The sequence below is a fragment of the Meleagris gallopavo genome, chromosome 2 (genome assembly GCF_905368555.1).
Source record: "Meleagris gallopavo chromosome 2, MGAL_WU_HG_1.1, whole genome shotgun sequence".
NCBI lineage: Eukaryota > Metazoa > Chordata > Aves > Galliformes > Phasianidae > Meleagris > Meleagris gallopavo.
In genome coordinates, this window is record NC_139405.1 from 14274140 (window position 1) to 14294503 (window position 20364).

Genomic DNA, 20364 nt, shown 5'->3' on the forward strand with positions numbered 1-20364 from the left:
TAAAAGAGGTGAGATTTAGGCTGGATGTAAGGAAAAAGTGTTTTACAATAATGGTGTGAGGCTCTGGCATAGGTTGTGCAGAGATGTGGAAGCCCTTCAAGTCAGGCTGGGCAGGGCTCTGAGTAACCTGGTGGAGCTGTAGGTGTCCCTGTTTGTTGCAGGGGGATTGGACTAGATGGCCTTTAAAGGGCCTTTCCAACTCAAATGATTCTATGATTCTAATATGTCTTTCAGGTCCCTATTCTGCTCCAAATTTTCTAGCATATTATGGAGAAGTCATTCATCTTCTCAGGGGCTCCATATTAGATGAGGATTTCAACATCACTGTGGGCCAAAACTTCTGAGGTGCTCACAGAAGGCTTATGGGAGCTACTGAAGTTTTAAATACACTGTATCATATTATTTTTCTATTGCTGAGGTGAACGCAACCATCAGTCGTATGATTACTCAATTTCAGTATTCAGTAAATGATAACCACTCTACAAAAGAAAACTTCTGGCAGGGTTAACTTATCGCTGGTTCTCTGTTATCTCTATTGCTCTATTCTGTTTGTCATGTGGACCACATTAGATCAGAGTAGTTCCTTGATAAATTTAGGAGAAGGGAAGGTAAATTGAGATGTCCAGTGGAAGGTAAAAAGCATGCATGTAGTACAGTAGAAGTAGATGCTATTTGCTAGCAAGGGTTGATTTTATCAGCAGAAAGGAAGCAACTTTATTTCAATAGTATTGTAAGGATGCTGGCCCAGCAGTTTCAGACAGAAAAAAACAATTGAAGGAATTACAGTAAAATGGCAATTCTACAGCTAAACAAAAGTAAGACGAAAGTTAGCAGTAGCTGTTGAATTTAGTCTGAGTGCTGTTTCGTTGAAGTTAAGGGGTAGAAACACTTCTGTAGTTACCCCATGCAGATTTAGAGTTGGTTACTGTTCAAGATATACGACTTAAGCTCCATGAAATTTCTGACCAGTGTTTAGCAGTATAGATGTATGAGTGAACATAAAATATTTTCCTCCATTTCTACTTTAATTTGTCTGATAAAAGTCTCTCAAAGGCTGCATCTCCTAGCCTGCTGATACAGAACATATGGTGCAAAACTACATTTTGTCTTAAGTGCAAAGTGAAAGCTTATATTATGGATTACTTTGCAAGTAATTATATCAATTATTAATTAAACCTGCTTAATTGATCTTAGCATAAGTGCAAAGCCAAGTATAATTATCAGTATTGATGCTGGAACAGTTCCATCACATGCTCTTCATATCTTTCTTTATCTCTTTTAGGTGATCTCAAAGAAAAATACTCAAGGGGAATTCGGGGACCAGAGGTTTAATGGTTGCGGTTTTATAATCTTTATCAGAGCATTGAGGCTTGAATAGGAAGATAGGAGTAGTCACCTCCAAGATTTCTGTCACCTCAATCAACCTTCAAGAGAAAATCATCGCAAGAGAGCCTCTGGTATGTCTGATTTAATCCATATCTAGAGAATGTTATATAATTTTGTGATATTAACACCTTGCAAGCTCTAGCCACAGGTCAGGAATTTGCTGTGATAAATAAGAAATGAAAACAAAAAGCAAGTCTTTTTCTAAAACAAACAAACAAACAGGCCATTCCAAAAGGGTGGTGTCTTATCTAAGTTGTTTTGTACATGTTTGTTGTATTGCATGATTACATAAATTCCTGAGATGTGCAGTTGACCCAATCTTTGCAAGGAACTGGAAGCTCTGAAAATTGAGATAATCCTAGTTTTTTTTCTGAGAATTAAGAGACTTGGAGAATGTACAAGTCCTTGTGTATCTAGGTGGTTTGAGTAATATATAATGGCCATTAGGTCAAGAGGTGATGATTATAAAGAATCTGTCTTAATTATGCTCTTGACAGTGTGTATTAAATGCTGTAATGTGATATATTCTCATTGCAGACCCTAGTATGATAACTATTAATCTGTAGATTTAATTCGTTTTCATCTGTTTCTTTAATTTTGTGGGAAGAGATTGGAAAGATTTCAGAAAGGTAAATACCACTGGTGTTCTATGAGCTTTGCAACCTTGGCCATATTGGTGTCACACTGGAGCACGTTAGGGAATATGGTCCTTCCTAAACTGCAGAGTTCAGAGCTTAATTGCTGTGCCTCTGTCCCTGTTCGTCTAAAATAGAACATGAGCTAATTCAAGTTATGGCCAGCACCAGCAGAGAGGGAAAAGGCTGTTCAAAGTATCAGTTCTGCTGAAGCATTATCTGTGGTTGTATACTACATTCCCTGTACTAGCCATCTGAAACAGATGTTTACTTGTATCGGGACTGTCCATGTTGTTAGTGAGGTTGCCGTGGAAGCATGCTTACTACACAGTTGGCTGGGTATTGCACATCTGGTCAAGGTCTTGAGCTTTATTTCTCTTTTGTCTGGTTTGGGACTTCAGAAGCATATACTCATATTAAGCCCAGGGCTGTCTTTGTTCTATGAGGCTGCCCCAGCTGGAACCTGTTGCTGGTTGACACAGTAAGATCTTGTGTTGAGACTGTTATATTCTTTGGCATATTACACTGCATTTACATCTTTTAATTCACCCCAGCAAACAGATGGGTTGTTTTAAGAACCATGTGTAAGAGCTTTCATTAAAACCATTAAATGACACCAGATGGGGATGCAGAATACTGCAACAGGGCTGCTTACTACCATGTTGGACTTCTTGAGACATATTTGGAGGTGGAAGCTCTTGTTGCCACTATACTTCTGTTCTGCCCTAACGTGTGCTTGCCTGCATTGCAGTGACCCAAACATTTCTGGCAAATACACTCACTATGGCAAATATGATTTTGGTAGATATTTTTTACAACAAAGAAATGTCTAATTCATTTGAAACTGAATGTTTTGGGTTTTTTTTTTTTTTTTTTTCTCGTAAAGGTCCATTCTCGAGTTTTGCCTTTAACTAAGCAAAAAAAGCAAACAAACAAAAAAATAACTTTGCTGAGGATATTCACTGCCAGAATAACTTATGAAACAGTGCTCATTAAAGTGCCACTGAGGTGTTCTCAGGTATCCCAGCTATACTCGCTCCTTAAGTATACCAGCGTCTAGAGAGTATGCCAATGGCTTTAGAAAGATAAGAGGGATAAGTTTCAGTAAGAAAGCAGATTAGTGGATCTAATGAATCTTGACCTCTTTGGTTCAGATATTTAACTGAAACTGATTCAAAAAATTTGTTTTTGATTTGGGCTGGAAGTCTTGTGAAATAGATCCTTCTATTGGGAGTTTTTTCAGCCACTTCAATTCCTGAAAGAGTGAAAATATCTTCCTGATGGTATGACAGTTGTTTGGTTCTTCTTATTTATGCATCTAGCATCTGCTGGAGAGTGACTACAATACTGAATAAAAACTTCACTGTATTTATTGCAATATACTTATATTGAACAACAGAATTCCTAAACAATGATATTTTAGAGCCATTGGAGGTCAGTTTTTTAAAAGTTTTACCTAGAATTTAGGACACGTTTACAAATATGGAAGCAGTTCATTTTTGTAGATACCAGTTTATCCTTTAGGTAAATACACAATGTTTTACTTCAGTGTTATAAAAAGATAATATGTAATCATTTTTTATGAAATTCTTATCTGAAAAACAGCCTAAATTTTAAGAGATTTTTAGAAGAGTTAAGTAACGTGAAAGGAAACTAAACAGTGCAATTGAGGCCATGAATGAACATGAATTTATTTTAGTATTTTCTGAGAGGAAAGCATACTGCATTTTAGTTTAACAATGGAACCCCCAAAATCTGCTTTACCCAGGGATAGCACAGCAGTATTTTCCCACATATACAAAAATTTGCTTCAGATTCTTATATAACTTTATAGTAGAAAGCTTCATTATATCTTATTTTCCTTTATTGTAATGGATAATACAACCACTTGTTTATGCTGAATTCTTCAGATTCTATAAAGAAACCCTTTCCTTGCTGAGAAAAAATTAAAAACTTCTATTTCACATCCCTATCACAAATTAAAATTTAGTAGTTCAGCATTCAGTGAAACTGGAATTCTGTGAATTTCTTTAGCTGAAAGTCTGCTCTTGGAATAGAGATCAAATATATTCTTTGAATTAAATATACTGGATTTGCTTTTTGATATGACTGCAAAGTGATTCATTTTCAATCCTGTGATCACTCAGCTGTAATTAGCCATAGGAATTGAGGGGCGTGAAATGTTTTAAGGCAGTTGGTGAGTCTGACTGACTCAGTCTTTCCTACGAGTCTCGTTCACTGGCTGGTCTTTCCCCTGTGTACCTACACTCAGCTGATTCTCCTGGTACCTCATTTCAGACTAAACATCCCTGTGTAGCCTCATGGGAGGCAAACTGCTCTATAGATTCTAGTCTGGTACAAAGAGAAGTATTTAAATGCCTTTTGGTTCTAGCTCTATAAATTAATGTCAGCGTACTTCTAGGTTTTAGCTTTAAATGAAAATCTTTAATGCATTTCAGAAACTTACAGTACTGAACTGTGCACTCTTTTCCAAAGCTAAAATTCAGCTCTAGGTGTCATCTATTTCACCCATCAGCATATTTGGACAGTTTTATGACTCTAAATTCTCTCTATTTGCTTCACTACCTGAAATTCCTGTCTTCAGACTAGTTCTGACAGTGTGGACTGAGAGTCCCAGCTACCAAGAGCACATCAGAGTAGATGTGCATCCATACAAGCAAGTGTGTAAACACAAAGACCAGCACTCAAGCTTTACCTTCTGGTGAACTCTGCCATTTACTAATTTATCCCTGTTCAAAGTTTTCTCTTGTCTTTCCCTTCTTCTGTGATTTCTTCCCTTAAAATCTGTGTGGCCTGGCTTCTAGTTCCCAACCGGAGCAATTTCTAGTACAGCAGTTTCACCTTGAGCTTTGAATAAAAGTCAGCAGAAAAGTCCCACAGATTCCTTGAACCCTGTTGTAGGAAGGAAGGAGGAATACTGCAGGTGTTGAGCTAATGTTATCAAGCTACCTTAAGCAAGAGAAGATAAGAGAAAGCACTGTATTTACGGTTTCTGGCATATAAAATAGTGCAAGTCCTGTTTGAATGCTTCAGAAATTAGTATCAGATGACTTAGGAACCTCTGGCATATTTGAATCTTAAGTGGTTACAGAAAGTTTTGCTCAGGTTTTCCTTCAGTAGTTGTATGTGTTTCTGTTTATTTGAAGGCAAGTTTGTAAAGTTTATGAATTCTCAGGAGAGTGGAAAAAATCCTGCTCTCACTGAGACTGAAAGGCAACGGGGAGGCAGAGCTTTTCTGAGGTCAGTGTGTGTCCATCTGTGTAAGCTCCTGCAGAAAGATTTGACTGCTCAGTCTAGTGTTGCTGTTATTCATGAGCATGGTCTTACTGCTGCTATGCAGTCAAGGCAAAGGGTCAGCTTCAAATTAACATAGTTTTTGTCTTCAAATAAGGGTTATTGCATGAAGCACCTACATGAAAACTATAAATGGTGGAGAAAACAAAAAAGGTAAAGTAAAAATGACTGTTACTATACTTAAGGCATTGCTGTCATCAGAGCACCAAGAAGAATGTGGTGCAGAGGTGTTTCAACAGCTCAGAGATTGTTTCCATGCTTTGTTGTTGTTTGTTTGTTTGTTTTTTAATTCGCCTGCATCTGACCTGATTGTAAAGCCTATGCCTTGATGGACAAGCACTGCAGTGGGGACCACTAGCCTCCAGATGGGGCAGAGGAGCCTTCTGAGCTGCCCACCCTGTGGCCTCACCAGGCTCCCACTGTTTCCAACCCTGGCTTTGATAAAGGATGCTCTTCTGCCGGATCCTTGCTGTTATAGTTGTTTTTCCTACAGTTGTAGGAAAAGCAGTACTTTTTAATCTCCTTGAGGTCTCTTGAGTCTTAGGGGAATAATAACTCATTGGGGTGGTTGGAGCTTGAGAGGGACTTGGAGTTTTATTTCTGTAGTTCCCTGGCAGTATCTGTTACCCTTGGGACAGGACGAGGAGGAGTTCCACCTACAACAGGAGTCAGAAATCCTCTTCTACAGAACCAGCCAGGCCAAAAGGCCTCCATCCACACTAGTTCTCTGGGAGCAACTCACTTGTCATTCAAGGAATCTCTAAGATAAGAAAGAGATTTGGTAAATGGTTTTCTTACAGACTCTCCTGGCTGCATTGCTAGCATTTCCACTGATCAAAAAAACAGACGCAAAGGTGAATAAAAGTAAACAAGTGAATAAATCTTTGCATTTAGAAATAATGGTGGTTGGGGAAATCCCCCTCCATTCATAATTATCAACCCTATCTTTTTCTACTTTGTGGGAATAACGATCTCATTCTCCTAAAAATTGTTAGCATATATAATTTTTCCATACAACTCAGCTTCTTTTACTCTATGTGCAGGTCTTATGTATGGTAAAATTAGTTGTATTTTCTTAAGTATTTCAACTTATCTGGTTTCCAGGAAAACTTTTCTGTCCTGTTGGAAATCAACCCTTGTCTTAGATGTCTTAGATTTTCATTATTATCTCCCCCAAACATGTTTTCTTATAAAACTAAGAGAATGTTTTGCTTGAAATAGTCTTTGGAGAAAGAGAAGTTATTTTCTCAAGTGCTAAAGTGCAGACTTAGAAGTTAGTACAGTGTTCTGAAGACTGTTGAAATCTCAGGATGAAGTTCTGTGTATGAATATAATGTTCAGATTATCAGCTCAGACTTAATTTTCCAATATTCTCATTTCTGGTTATTTAGTTTCATGCATTCAGATATTCTTTTCAACTGTTGATTCAGTATATGCTACCAGTAACACTGTCAAGGGTCCTGAATCACGTGGGACCTATGGAGTAGTAGCTGCCATAGGGCTAATTCCTATTGCACTTCTATGTGACTTAAACTGTAACAGTCTGTATCCTTAATGCTCTGGTGCTTAATCCCTGTTGTAAATTGTGGGGCACAGTGCCCAGATTATGCTCAGACAGTACCTTTAAATGTTCCTAAATACCCTGCGGGTATTTGGAGAAATTATCTGTTCTGTGCAATTCTTCAGTTTCTTTTAACAAGAATGTTAATATAATCCATGTTAGAGTTCAGCGAAAGTTATTTGGCTTGCTTGTTAGCATGTGTGAATAAATGTGTATATAATTTGCACCAGAAATATAGATTAATGTTTGCAGTATACATTAAAAGACATGTAGCTAGTAACTTGTTTGCATTTTCAAACTGTCATGCAAAAATGCGTATACATATATGTATGTAGTGTGTATGTATGTGCATTTTTACAAGGAATATGTCCTTCAGTGTTTCTGTGATTTCAGTGGGTTGAATGAAACACCCATGAGAGCTTGCCAGCTATACTGACGCAAGCTCCAGGCTCATCCTATAAACATTTACGCTTCTGAGTAACTTCAGTCACGTACAAACGCTGGGACGAAAGAGGTCTTATGGGTCACTAATTCCAGTCCTGTGGTATGACAGCAAGTCATATAGTGCTTCTCATAAAATGGCCAAGCTTCATTCTAAAGCTTCCTGAGTTTTCGCCTGCCATCCCTTCTACTGGAAAGCTTTTCCATTACCTTGTTCAGTTGCTAGTTAAAAACTCTTGCTTCATTTTCAGCCTCAGGTTAGTCATGGATGGTTTCTACCAGTTTGTTCTTGTGTCAATATTTTTAAGTACTTCTTCTTCCTCCCTGGTGTTTACTCAATGAGAACAATCATTCAGCTGAAGTTATTTATGTGCATTTGCAGCTTTAGGTCCTTGGGGGTGGATGTTCACATGTATTTTACTTACATACAGATAAACAAGAGAATGGCTTTACAAGACAACCCTGTCAGAATGATTAAAACAAAGTGGGATCCTGTAGTAAATGAGATAAGGATTGTCTCTGAAACAAGCGTCCTTCAGTGTACAGCTATTTCTGGACAATTGCAGCAGGCTAGCTTTGCATCGGTGTGATTTATATCAGGACAAGACTCTTGCTCTTATAAAACATAGGGTGCCACAGCCCAGCATGGATCTGTTCATTGTGAAAGAAGACATCTGAGTCTGCCTCCTATTTTTCTAGCAATCAATCATATCTCAGCTGGCAGAGCTGTTCATTCCATCTTTGGGTCTGAACTGAAACAATGGGTTACACTTTGGTATTATTCATTTTGCACTGGTATTTGTCATAGGTTAATTAATTTTTCAAAGATGTATTTTCTTTCCTTTATAATCCTGTAACTTCTGCATTTTCTGTGCCTGAAACAGTCAGGATTTGGGATGCCTATTTCAGGTCCAGTATGTTTAATTTGAGGTAGAATGGGCTATGGGAGAGCTGGACCTTCTTTTCCCACCTTCCCCTGGGCAATCACTCTCTGGCAGCATCCAGCACAGGGCGGACTTTTGCTTCTTTGCAGTGACGTCAGAATAAGGAGAGGAAAAAAGGAAATTCATATGTCATATGAATTGGCCACTTGACTTCTCTATCCCTTCTCTGAAAGTAAAATATTGAGTGACATGGGAGGGAAGAAGGCAGCAGAAGTTGTACAGTGATGGCAGTGAGTAAAAGCTGACATGGGAGATTATATGAATGTTTTGGGCTCAAAAATCATCACATCAGCTAACAGTCTTAGCAAAGAAACCAAGGACTGTATGAGACGAATCTTTGTGGGGATGCTTTTCCTAAAACTGGCTTGATTTGCCATCTGCCAGCTTGTGCCCAATACCTGGATATGCTATGTGGACTTATTCCAAAGGACTGCTGCACTGGCATTAACTTGACTCAATATTTTAAAAAAGAGATTCCTAATTAAAACCTAGTTTTAAATAACTGGAAATTAAGCTGAAAAATAATATGGATAGAAAGCTATTTTTTTTTTTTTTCTGTAAGAGGGCAGAGGAAATAAGTTTCCTGTGCTTTCTACTAGCTACTCAGATTCATTTGTGCATACTCAGAAATAGAAAGTTGCTGGTGGTGCAGCAGTATCAAAGGTGGCATTTTGGACAACACTGCCATACTCTTGGAATAACCCCTTAATAAAATGAAAGGAGATTTTCTTAAGGATGTTGGCATTGCAAACTGGCTCTCTATAGCTATATTAGAAAGTTGTTGGCAGCCTGATCCTGCATTGCCAGGTGATTTGTGCAGCAACTTGTAACAGCAGTTAAGCAATGAAGTCAGGTGCCCTTCCCAGAGGCCACAGATGAATCACTGAACTACAGGCATGGAAGTGAGATGGGAGCAGTGTGGATACATGCTAATGAAGACAAGAGATGGGAGAAGTTGAGGTGATCAGTGAACCCAAAGAACATGCCTTGGTGTTTTTGTTTTAAGCTAAATGCAAATGGTGGTAACTGGAGGATAAAGATCAGGACCCCAATTAAGAAATTGTTTGGGCAAGCATCAATTGAGAGTAGCTTAGCAGATGGTTATCAGTGGAGTTTCATTGATAAGAAGTGCTTGGAGGTTGGAAAAGGCCACCCATCTATTCCATTCCTAGTTCCCTGGTCTCTAAAGTGAAGCCTTCTTTGTCAGTCACCTATGGCTTCTGATGTTCATAGTTTAAACCACCTGAATGAAATTCAACTCTCACCATAAATATTGGTAGTATTCACAAAGGTTTATCAGAGCTTATTCTTAAGCATAGCTAAATAACATAGAAGAGATACCCTATATTTTTTCTCCACAAATTTCATGTAGTCTTGGCTTTCCTGGCAGATCATGCAGAGATTTTCAATGAAAGGCAACCTGTATTGTAGCTTCACAGCATAGGATTCACAAGATAGGATGTTTTAAACCAATTTTGCAGTTGTACTGTATTATCAAATAGCTGGTTGTGACACACTTCATTAATCCAGCCACACTGACACTCTGACGACAATCCTGTCTGTGATAAAACAGCTAATACTACCACAGACAATGGATTAGAATAAAGAAGGATAGAACTGGGCATGGATCTAGTCGGATGCCTGCAATTATGCCTCCAAGCTCATCTCTGCTCACCTTTGCTTAGTTCAGGCTTTAGTTCAAGTGTCTGTATTCCCTGTTCATGGGGATGTGCAGGAATTGTTTTGCTTTCAATGCAGCTACCGACAGCAACACAGGCATTGAACAGAAGTATAAAATATGGAGTGATTACCTTGATTCAGGCTATCTCAGAAAAATGGCTAACAACTTCATTGTGTCCAACCCTGTGCTGATAGGCCTTCCTACCACAAGTAGGTAATATCTCACATGTTTTCACTGATAGAGTACAAACCCAGAGCCAATAGCTGTCAGACATATTCTCATTTTCCCTATCCTGTTTTTGCTCTTTAATATGAGATAAAAGTTAGTCTGATGTTTTCAACTGTCACTGTCTTTATCTTTGTGTTCTTTGTATCCATATGATATTCCAATCAGTGTTCTCCATTAAACATCATCAGATACTGGCCTCTCATTCAGGACAAGCTCTTCCAAGTAAAGCACTAAGACACAAGGACTGGAATCCAAGCTGCTGGGAGATGTGTGAAAAATTAGTAACGAGGATTTTACCATTGAGAATTATAGGTACAATATTCTTTTGAATTAAAATTTACAGAACAGGTTTTTAGGTTAAGTAAAAAAATACTGTTGCCTACAGTTTCTGGCAATATGGTACTCTTTTGTCTCTGCAAAGGATATTTTTATTGCAACCAAATAACCTAGTTTCCAATACCGTGACTTCGTGAAAATCCTGCTCTTTTGTATTACTGAAAATCAAACACTTTCTGCAGCAGTTACAGTAGCTTATTTTTTAAAAAACTGTATTTTAATCTGTAGTTATTACATAAGTATGTTATATATGTGTGTATATATATAAGCTGAAAGGTTAATAAAAGCCTGTGGGCACTCATTCAAACCACCTAACACCCATTTAGTAACTCTCAGAGCAGAAGAGCTCCGCAGTGATTGCAACATCCCTCCCTCCAAAGTACTTTCTTACGTGTTCATTTTCCTTGATAGGATATTTTTGAGAAAGTTTTCCAAACTTTGTAAACCATTCTAAAATAAGTTCTAAAATAAATATATTGCCTTATACCTGTAGCTCCACATTAATCCAGATTTGTATTTCTTCCTTGTTATGTTCTAATACTGAAACAAAGCCATTTGCAAGTGATCCAAATCTGCACATCAGAGGCAATTGTGAATAGGCTATGCATTATTCATTCCATAATTAAATGAGTGAGAAAAACCTCTGCTGATGAACGTCCCTCACAAGGCTTTTATAACTGGACACTCTGTGGGTTTAAGATAGGTCTGAGCAACTTCACAATGGAGAGAACCACAAATTGTCTTAAGAAATGTTGTGGCAAGGCTATTTTATTTAAATAACTCCAGTTTACCAAGCCCCATCGTAAGAAAATGTAGATCTAGTTTTCTTTGGTAAAACACAGCAGGAAATAATTTTTGAGTATTTCTAAAATGTATCTAAGAGTCAGGGTGTGATGCTATGTGGATAAGGCTGAGCAAAAGGGATACAGCTGGTTCTCTGTACCTTACAGTGGAATAAAAACTGAGTACCATGGAAGGGTCGTTCTGGTTCTCTGAAAGTGGGTTGGGAATTAACATCAGTTACCCAGATGTATCTGTAATATTCAATATATCATTCGTAATTTTACACAGAAAAATAAGCATATTGAAGTAGACATCATGTAAAATTAGAGCTATTGGGAGACTTTTCCAAGGAACAATAGGAGTTTTGCTTTTATTTCAACAGGACTGAAATATATCCCATTTCTCATAAGAAAGAGCAGCAAATAATATTTATTATCCTTTTGATATGGAGCCATTACTGGAAGCCATTATCATCACATTTCAGGTTGCTTAATCAGTTCTGTGAACTGATAACCCACATAAATAATTGCCTCACTGCTGCCAATAGTGCTCTTGGCACACTATGAAAATAACATTATTCCTTAAGAATTAAATCACAATGAGATTTTAACTGACAGATTAAAGGCTTTCTGTAGGTACCTCAAATATTTCCATACTGAGCAAATGAAAAGAGACCCACCATTTTCCTGGTATGTGATATAGGTGAACCACAGTTGAGCTCCCTGATGGCACAAAAATGAGATGCATGTGTCCAAACATGCCAAGCAAATGCAGATGATGAAAAAGAAAGATTAACTGCTGAAGAGCCACCTGCTCTCCAGAGCATTTCAGTTATCAGGCACACCCAGGCTGATACTGTAACACTCAGCAGCATATCCATGAGACTTCAGGCAGGGACTCCATTATCTGTTTGGCCCTTCTTTCCTGTGCAGAGCAGCTTACATATATGGCATTGCACAAGATGTTCATTTTTCATTGATATTCCTCACTTTTGCATTCATTTCTTTTGTATCAAGCCTTTTCACACCATCTTCTTGTTGGAAATGTTCAAAATAGCCAAAGCTCAAGCACAATTATTTGCCCTGTTATTTTTTCTGATATCAGTTTATCCAGTTATCTTTGGCTCAATGCATGTAGCTTGCCTTTCACTATAGAGGACTGAAAATATCTGTCTTGCAAGAAGTTCAGATATATCAATGTTTTTTCTCATCCTCAATGATGACAAGAAGTCAGGCTGGCCTTTCTGTTGATACCAAAATCTGTGCATGGATAAGACCTCCAAATGCTGTGCTGTATAGAGATGAAGGCAGCTGAGGGATGGTGAACTCAGCAGGGGGAATCTCCAAGCAGCACAGGTAAGCCAGGAGAGGTAGATGCTCCATTTTTGAATGGCGTGGTCCGAGTGTCACTTTGCGATGACCCAGCAATGGCACCTGGACAAGCCCTCACTCTTGTAGCAGAAGGTTCAGTTTCCCCCTGGGTGGGCAGCATGGGCAGGGGAGCTGCCTTGAAATCCTGCCTGCACTGCTGGGATGCTAAAAGCCACAGAAGTGAGAAGGTCCTGACAATTTCAAACTGAAAGTGGGATAGCATGTTTTTAGCAGCATTTTTCACTAACAGAGACATAAAAGATGGCATTTGATTTAGGTCCTTTTATATTATTCCTCTAAGACTTCTCATGACCTTTGTGAGTTGTAGCAAAGGTGTTTCACTCTTCCTTCGTATTCTTCATTTATCTGGCTTTTCTTCTATATTCTATGGCAAAGAGAGGCAGACTTGATAGTTCAGGAGATGAGGTCTGGCCAGAAATATCAGACCTGCAGAAGGGAGCAAGGAAGGAGACTCCTGAACTTCAATTGCTCTGCAAGGAAGAGTGATCTCATACTTGACTCAAGTGGAAAGATTTCATTTAAGCTACTTCATTTTTCTTTTGCAACACCGGTTGGGAGGTTCTACAGATAATAATTCATCAGAAAATTTTCTGGCCTGAACTTCTCATTAAAGTCTGTGTTGCTGTATTCAATTCAGCTCTCCTAGTATGTACCAGCACTACCTGTGCTGGCAAGATATCAGCTCTTAGGGCATAATCCTGAATCTCAGTAGGCAGTTGCCCCAGTAATCTTAAGGAATTACCTCTAGATGTCACTCATGAACCCTTGTCTTACTTAAGGCATTTAAATAGTTAGGATACCTCTGGCAAAGAAATCCTGTGGTAACCCTACTTGGTTACCTAAATATTTGTAACTCCTTTTCTGCACTGCTAATCAGATAAAGAGTAAAGGCAGACAAGGCACTTCTTCAGCAGTGCATAGCCTTTGTAGCTCACACAGAAAATGAATTTAAAGTATTGATTAAAATAGAGTAAAAATTAACCTCAGTCAAGATATATAAAGATTTCTGTGGTTTTGATGCTGATTGAACACATTGGGAACGCTTAGCATGAAGTGATAGTTGATTTATTTAGACAACACTGTCTTGTTTGTACTTGTTTAGCAATAGGTACAAACATTTGACCTAATACATTTTCTGTCCCTCAATTAAAATGAATAAATGGCTGTTTCAAAACTGAGTAAAAGTGTACCCTCTCCAAGAAGTAAATAATGTCTTAGATTTCAATGGCTCTTCACTTTTTTTTTTTCTTAAAAACTGAACATTTTTTGCTTGCTTTTTTCAGAAATCAAAATGTTCATTCAAACAGATCTCTTCTATGTGTTCAAGGGGAGAAAAGAAGATTCCTATCGCTTAACAAACAAAGCTGTTAAAAATAAGTAGGTGGTAATGAATGTCTGGCAGTGTAAAGCAAACACATTGGCAGATCAAATAGCAATAAAGGCAATGTAAATTTATAACATAATTAACCTCTTCATGTATGCTAGTGCGTATGTATACATTTAAATTTACATATATAAATAAATAAAATGTATTGATTGTTGCCCCTTTTACTTCCACTTTGTTTTGAAAGACAAGGTCCTGTATGGAGAATTCAAACTTCTATTACTAGAAATGCAGGGGACAAAAAAATGCAGCCATACCTCAGTTTCTTATGACCAACAGGTTCTACGAGTACAACTTATAAGTAAGGGAAACTGCACTATGATGTCATAAAAATTTCAAAGTTGGCTGGTTTTTAACAGGTAATAGAGAGAAAAATAAATAAATAAATAAATACATGGAGCTGAGACCATCTATGAAGATCTTCAAACTATTTCAAATGAGTTAGTCTTACAATGTTTGCATGTAAATATTCCCAGAGTCTCTCAAGTGTTTAATTGTGAATAATGTGATTAAAATATTCTTGGCTGGGGGAGATGTCCTCCCTGTGCCATAGGAGAAAACAGATTTGAGAGATTGAGCCAACCTCTTCCATATTGGTGTCAGTGGCTCCCTAGAGAGTTTGAGGTTACCTGTAATGATTGTAAGACACAAAGTTTGATTTGCTCTTTCTTCCTGCTTCGATTTTTATGCATACAAGCAGGCATTTGCTGTCATATATATATTCCCAGATATGTTTATAGGAGCTTGTGGCAGGATGTTGCTTATGGCTGAAAAGGATTTTTGGCACTTGGCACTAGAAGGCTTATTTGTAGATTGCATGGTAACACTCACTGAGTGGTAGAAGCCCAGTGGGAGCTGTTGTCTTTCTTAGGGCACATTGAGAAATGGTAAAAGTTTTTTGTTGTTGCTGGAGAGAAAGTCAGAGTGATATGAGCTCCCTACACCTGCACCTGCAAGGAAAGAAGCCTTGTGGCTGTATCTGAAGCACAGAGACTTGGGGAGAAATAGTTTTTAAGTAGGAAGATCCAGAGGTCTTTCGTTTGTTTCTTGTTGCTGTGGCTTCACCTCTTCCATGTCTTTTTTTTTTTTTTCCGCTAGTGTATCACACACACTGGCTCTGATCCCTAAAGGTGCTGGGATGCTTTGCTCCCGGTGGTCAAAGTTACACACCTGGAACACTTCTGGGTCTCAGTTGTTAAGGACTGAAAGCAGAGACCAGAAATAAATTATGGCAGCATAAAAACCAGGGGAGCCCTTCACACATAACCCTGAAGACAGAAATATGAGGAGCAACTGAGGGAGCTGGAACTGTTCAGTCTGGAGAAGAGGAGCTCAGGGGTAACTTTATCACTCTCTATAACTTCCTGAAGGAATCCTGTGGTGAGATGGGAGTCGGCCTATTCTCCCTAGTAACTAGTGATAGGAATAGTGGGAATGGCCTCAAGTTGCACCAGCTTGGACATTAGGAGATATTACTTCTCCGAGAGTGTGATCAGGTGCTGGAATGGGCTGCCCAGGGAGGTGGTGGAGTCACCGTCTGTGGACGTGTTCAATAAATGTTTAGATATTGTATTGAGGAACAAAAACCCAAACAACTAAAACCCCCCAAAAGAAATGTTCATATCTACCCTCTAGGAAAGGCAGAAAGGGTACAGAGGTGATGGGATAGAAGTCATCTCCTGTACCTGGAGAGATGCCCCAGTGCTGAAACTGTTCCTTCCTGCTCCTGGAAATGTTTGTTTTTTGTTGTTGTTGGTTTTTTGTGGGTTTTTTTTTTTTCTTTTTTTTTTTTTTTTGTTTTTTTGGTCTGGATTTTACCAAGGAGGGTAGGAAATTGAACATTCACAGAGAAATTGTGAGATTTTTGGGATGGGTCAAGAAAGTTAGTTCATTTTGCACTTGAAACCCTGAAAGACAAAAAACTCATGTGGGAAAAATATTTCATTGCCAAGTTAGGTGCTTCAGACTTAAGATGTTTCTGGACTCCACAGGATTCATCCACCTCTACAGATTGATACGTGGCCAAAGGGTGTGTAAAGAATGTGCTAAGGAGGATGAAACTCACAGAATTAAGAAACAAAACCCCTGACAACAAAACTATTTGTTCATTCCTATACTGTAGAAATGGTTAGAAACTATTTCCAGCTTCCTGGCATGGTTTCTATTTTGCAAGAAAAAATTGAAAATTGTACAAATCTGGTTCATTATCTCATCATAATTATGCAGTTGGTCAAATAATAAAAAACATTTCTGAAATGATTTGTTGACATAGGAATCTTGGGGGCTTTGTTGATGTGTGGGGATGCACGTTTGTTTTTAGTGTCGTGGGCTGAAAACGCATCAAGACAACCCAGGATAAACCCACTTAAAGGGATCATGTAGTTAGGAATTATATCACAATGCATGTGCACAGGATGACGAAATTAACCTTTGTGCCATTGCCTGGGCTTGAGCTACTTGACAACCTGAAGTGCAGTGGCTGCAGGTCACTGAGGAGATAAGCAGCAGCAAGTAGCAAAGCGCTTGATAGAGGAGAGGATTGGCAGAACAGACAGTGCGACCTATCATTAGGAACACGGAGGTCCCTGTGGTGGAGGCAATATCAGACATACTCGCACTGGTGTGCTGGCAGTGGTGGCGTGATGAGCCCAGGGTGGTTGTGCTCCTGTAGGAAGCAAGGCCAAAAGCAGAAAGTGGCTGGCCATATGCCCCAGGAGCATCCTATGGATGGCACTTTAACCAGTGCCCCTTCAGCCATCCCTGCCTGCCATCTGCATCACATCCCCTCTCTGCTCTGTGATCATGAAAATGAGGGAGTAGCAGTGTGAGATGGAGGGCATGGCCTGCTGCTCGGCTACACCCAGCGCTTCAGCTTTTGGGAATATGCACCAGCAGCACGCGCTGTGCAGCACCACTTCAAAGGAGAGAGGCTCTGGCAGGGAGGCAGGGAATCATCTGGCCGGATTAAACCACATTGGAACCATTTTGGAAAGGGTTTGAGTCTTTTATTCTTTTGTACACAAATTTGACATCAAAGCAAAGTCCTGGTGTCTGTCAGATATGTCCTTCATCTCTAGGTAGAGATAAAACAGCCTCCCGTTGGTCAGATAACACAATACTTAGTGTGATAATGCATTTATCCTAGTGCTCGTGATCCTTGATCATATATTGCAATTATGTATACAGGCCACAGCAGCCAGTGTCTCTAATTATAACCTTGATGGCAAAATGATAGGAAGAAGGAATCTTCTTAAGGGGAGAAAAATGAGTCTTTTACTTCATTTTTATAGATCCTTACTCAGTATAGTAGAAGGGATTAATATGAAAGTCTGTACTAGAGGTTTGTGCGAACTGAGGAACGCGTATGCATAAACAAGCAATGGTGTGTGGATATTACATTAATATAGGCCAGATATTAGAACAATTTGAGATAGGTACTAAGCTAGATAGTAACAGCAGATAGCATAGCATTTATTTTTTATGTTGATCTGCTGTCCAGAAAATTCATTTGTAAGTGCATATATTAACATTATTATTGAGATTCATTAAGGGTTGTTTTTCAAAGACAAATAGTGAGCTTAAACACTCATTCATTTAATCAGTTTGCTGATTGCTGCTTTGTAAATTCAGGCGGAGAAAAAACAAGTAAATGGTATTATGCCTGCTGCAAGAAACTGCCCCTGTACCTGAGTGGACAACTCTCCTGGATCAGGAACCTGATGGCTTACACTCAGTCACCTGTTGCTTTTTTTTTTAATATACCATTTAACTGCAATTATATTTTTAGAATTATTAGTGCATTATGAGGTCCCCAATTGAAATAAAGTAAGCAAGGAAAGGCAGTGGGTGTTGGGAAACAGAAATTGGTTGTAAAAGGTGTTAGTCCACAATGCTGATGCTTGAGATTTATCAGATGTCCACTGTACAGAATTTGAAGTCACAAAATACTCACCAGGTGGTTCATGGTTGGCTGCTGGTCCAGCTCATATTCCCCTTAAGATCCATTTTTGCTCCTGCATAGAAAAGTTGCCCATGTAATGTCATCCTTTGTGTGGGGTCCTCGTGACCATGCATGGAGGAGCACCAGGGCTGTGATTGTGCATTTGCTTCGTAATGACCAGCACTGTTGATTTCTATCAGTATTGTTTGCTTTCTGTTCATTGGTACAAAACTACATCTTTATTAGACTAAAAATTCCCTCTTCCCTCTCTGCATCTCTCATTCTTGTGAATCCTCTTCTCTTCCTTATGTCACTGCAGGACTTTTTTCTGTTTTTGCCTCTGAACCTTCCCAGCAACAGTGACCTCCAGCTTATTCTCTGTGGCTACTTAGTCACTGAACAATGCAACTCCCCATTGTCAGTAAGTCAAGATCATAGTATATTTCGGAAAGCAAGCTTGTTATGCAGTTCACCTGTACTGCCCACGTCCTGAGTCCAGACCAATCACCAGTAGTTGATTGCTCAGATAATGTGGTATTTGTGCTTGGGTGAGCAGCAGATCTGAGGAACATAGGTTGCTAGACATGCATGGTCAGAAAAGACACACACAGTACAGAGCATATTTACCAAAGAGCTGTGCTGACATGGTTAACAAGGTTTGTACTTTTGAAACTCCTTTTTGGTTTGAAGGGCCAGTGTTTGAACCATGTCTTATTCATTTGGAGTGTGGAGCATTTTCCCCTCGAAATCAGCCTTACTGTTACAATACATTAGCTAAAAGACATCGGTCACATTATTTATTCATGTGAAATTTCTATTTTTAGTAGAAGAATATGGCTTATTTATAAAGAAAACAAAAGCTTTTCAGCCTTATGATTCTAGAAATTTTTCTGTTACAAAATCCAAACCATGTCTTTTTACTACTGGGAATCCAGATTAAAATTTAAAATTCAGCTACAGTGGACCAGTTTTCAGCTGTCAAAAACACAGATGAAAACACACAGAGATCAGAGTCTTTAAGGCAATGGATGATTATTTTGGAAGGAGAAAACCTGAGGTATCCTGTAAAAAAATAGTGAAGGGAATTGCTCAACTGGCTACAAGTTTTAATACATTATTGTTGACACTTTAATATTGCAGTAAAGAGACAAGTGGATTCAGCTAACTAATATGATTTTGTTTGCCATATATAAGTCTGTGTATGTAAATATATATATCTGTAAACATATATATGTAAATATACATACATATACATAAAAGCAACTGGTAAGTGTGGTATTTCGTGTTATAAATCATTTCTTCAGCTCTCCATTCCAATAACAACCAATCCTGCAGATCTTACGGAATGTTCTTACTTGGCTGTGGGTGTTGCCTTGTGTTCATGACCCTATGGGGACAGATTAGCCTTCGAATACTTGGGCCATCTGAAGAACTGAACCATCTGTTCAGTTCTTGCAGTGAGGCAAAGGGATATTTATCAGCAGCTTCCATGAGGCTGGGAATTACCTCATGAATATTTGCATCTGAAAAGAGATAAACTGTGCAAATGTATCCAGGACAGCAGTTCACTGCTCTGACATCTCTTGGTCTGAGGTAAACAGGAGTACTGTACCCAGCAGGGGAACAAGAGTGAGAAACAGCACATGAGCAGGCTGGAAAGAGACCGGTGCAGGGAGTAGGTGTTACGCAGGTGAGACATTTCCATTGCTCCCAGAAGAACAGGGTGAGGTAGCAGCCATCATGAAGGCAATAGTTGGTGTAGTCATAGCTTGAAGCAGCTGCAGGGAATGCAAGGCATAATTCCAAAATGTTGATCTATATTTAATATAAAAATATTGATTACATTCACAGAGTAAAACGAGGTAAGTGTTGAATTATAAGGCTGTGATTCCTAGGGTTTCTGGTGACTTTATAGACTGTAAGAGTCCTCAGACTAGAGGTAGAATTGTGGGTTTTTAGTTCACATATGTCGACACAAGTTTTTGATATGCATCCTCCTTTTTTTATGTTGATCATTTAGTAAAGACAGTGTGCCATTATGTAACTAATCAAAGACGTAACCACCTGTAAAAGAGTTCTTCTAGCTTACTTGCACCTGAAATCAGCAAGAGGACATTGGCTGACTCTTTTTACAGGGTTTGTATATATTGAGTTTTTTGCTATAAATGGCTGTAGAAGTAAGATTTACCTGGCAGCATGTGGACATGCACAGAACTATTCCCTTCCTTCCAAAAGTGCAACACTTTGACTTGATGCCTACCCTAATTAGGAATAACTAGCACTGGTACAATGGTGCAGATTTTTGAGTCAGACCTACACTGTGTACTTTCATTGCCTCT

At 38.8% G+C, this 20364-nt stretch overlaps 1 long non-coding RNA gene across 1 annotated transcript in view; it reads left to right on the forward strand.

Annotated features, from left to right (window-relative positions):
- Window positions 1-1291: 1291 nt before the first annotated feature.
- The window catches only part of LOC109365845 (uncharacterized), a 120453-nt gene continuing 101380 nt past the window's right edge, over window positions 1292-20364 (forward strand). Inside the window, exon 1 of the long non-coding RNA XR_014881886.1 lies at window positions 1292-1457. This is a non-coding gene — a long non-coding RNA (uncharacterized LOC109365845). The remainder of the gene's footprint in view (window positions 1458-20364) is intronic.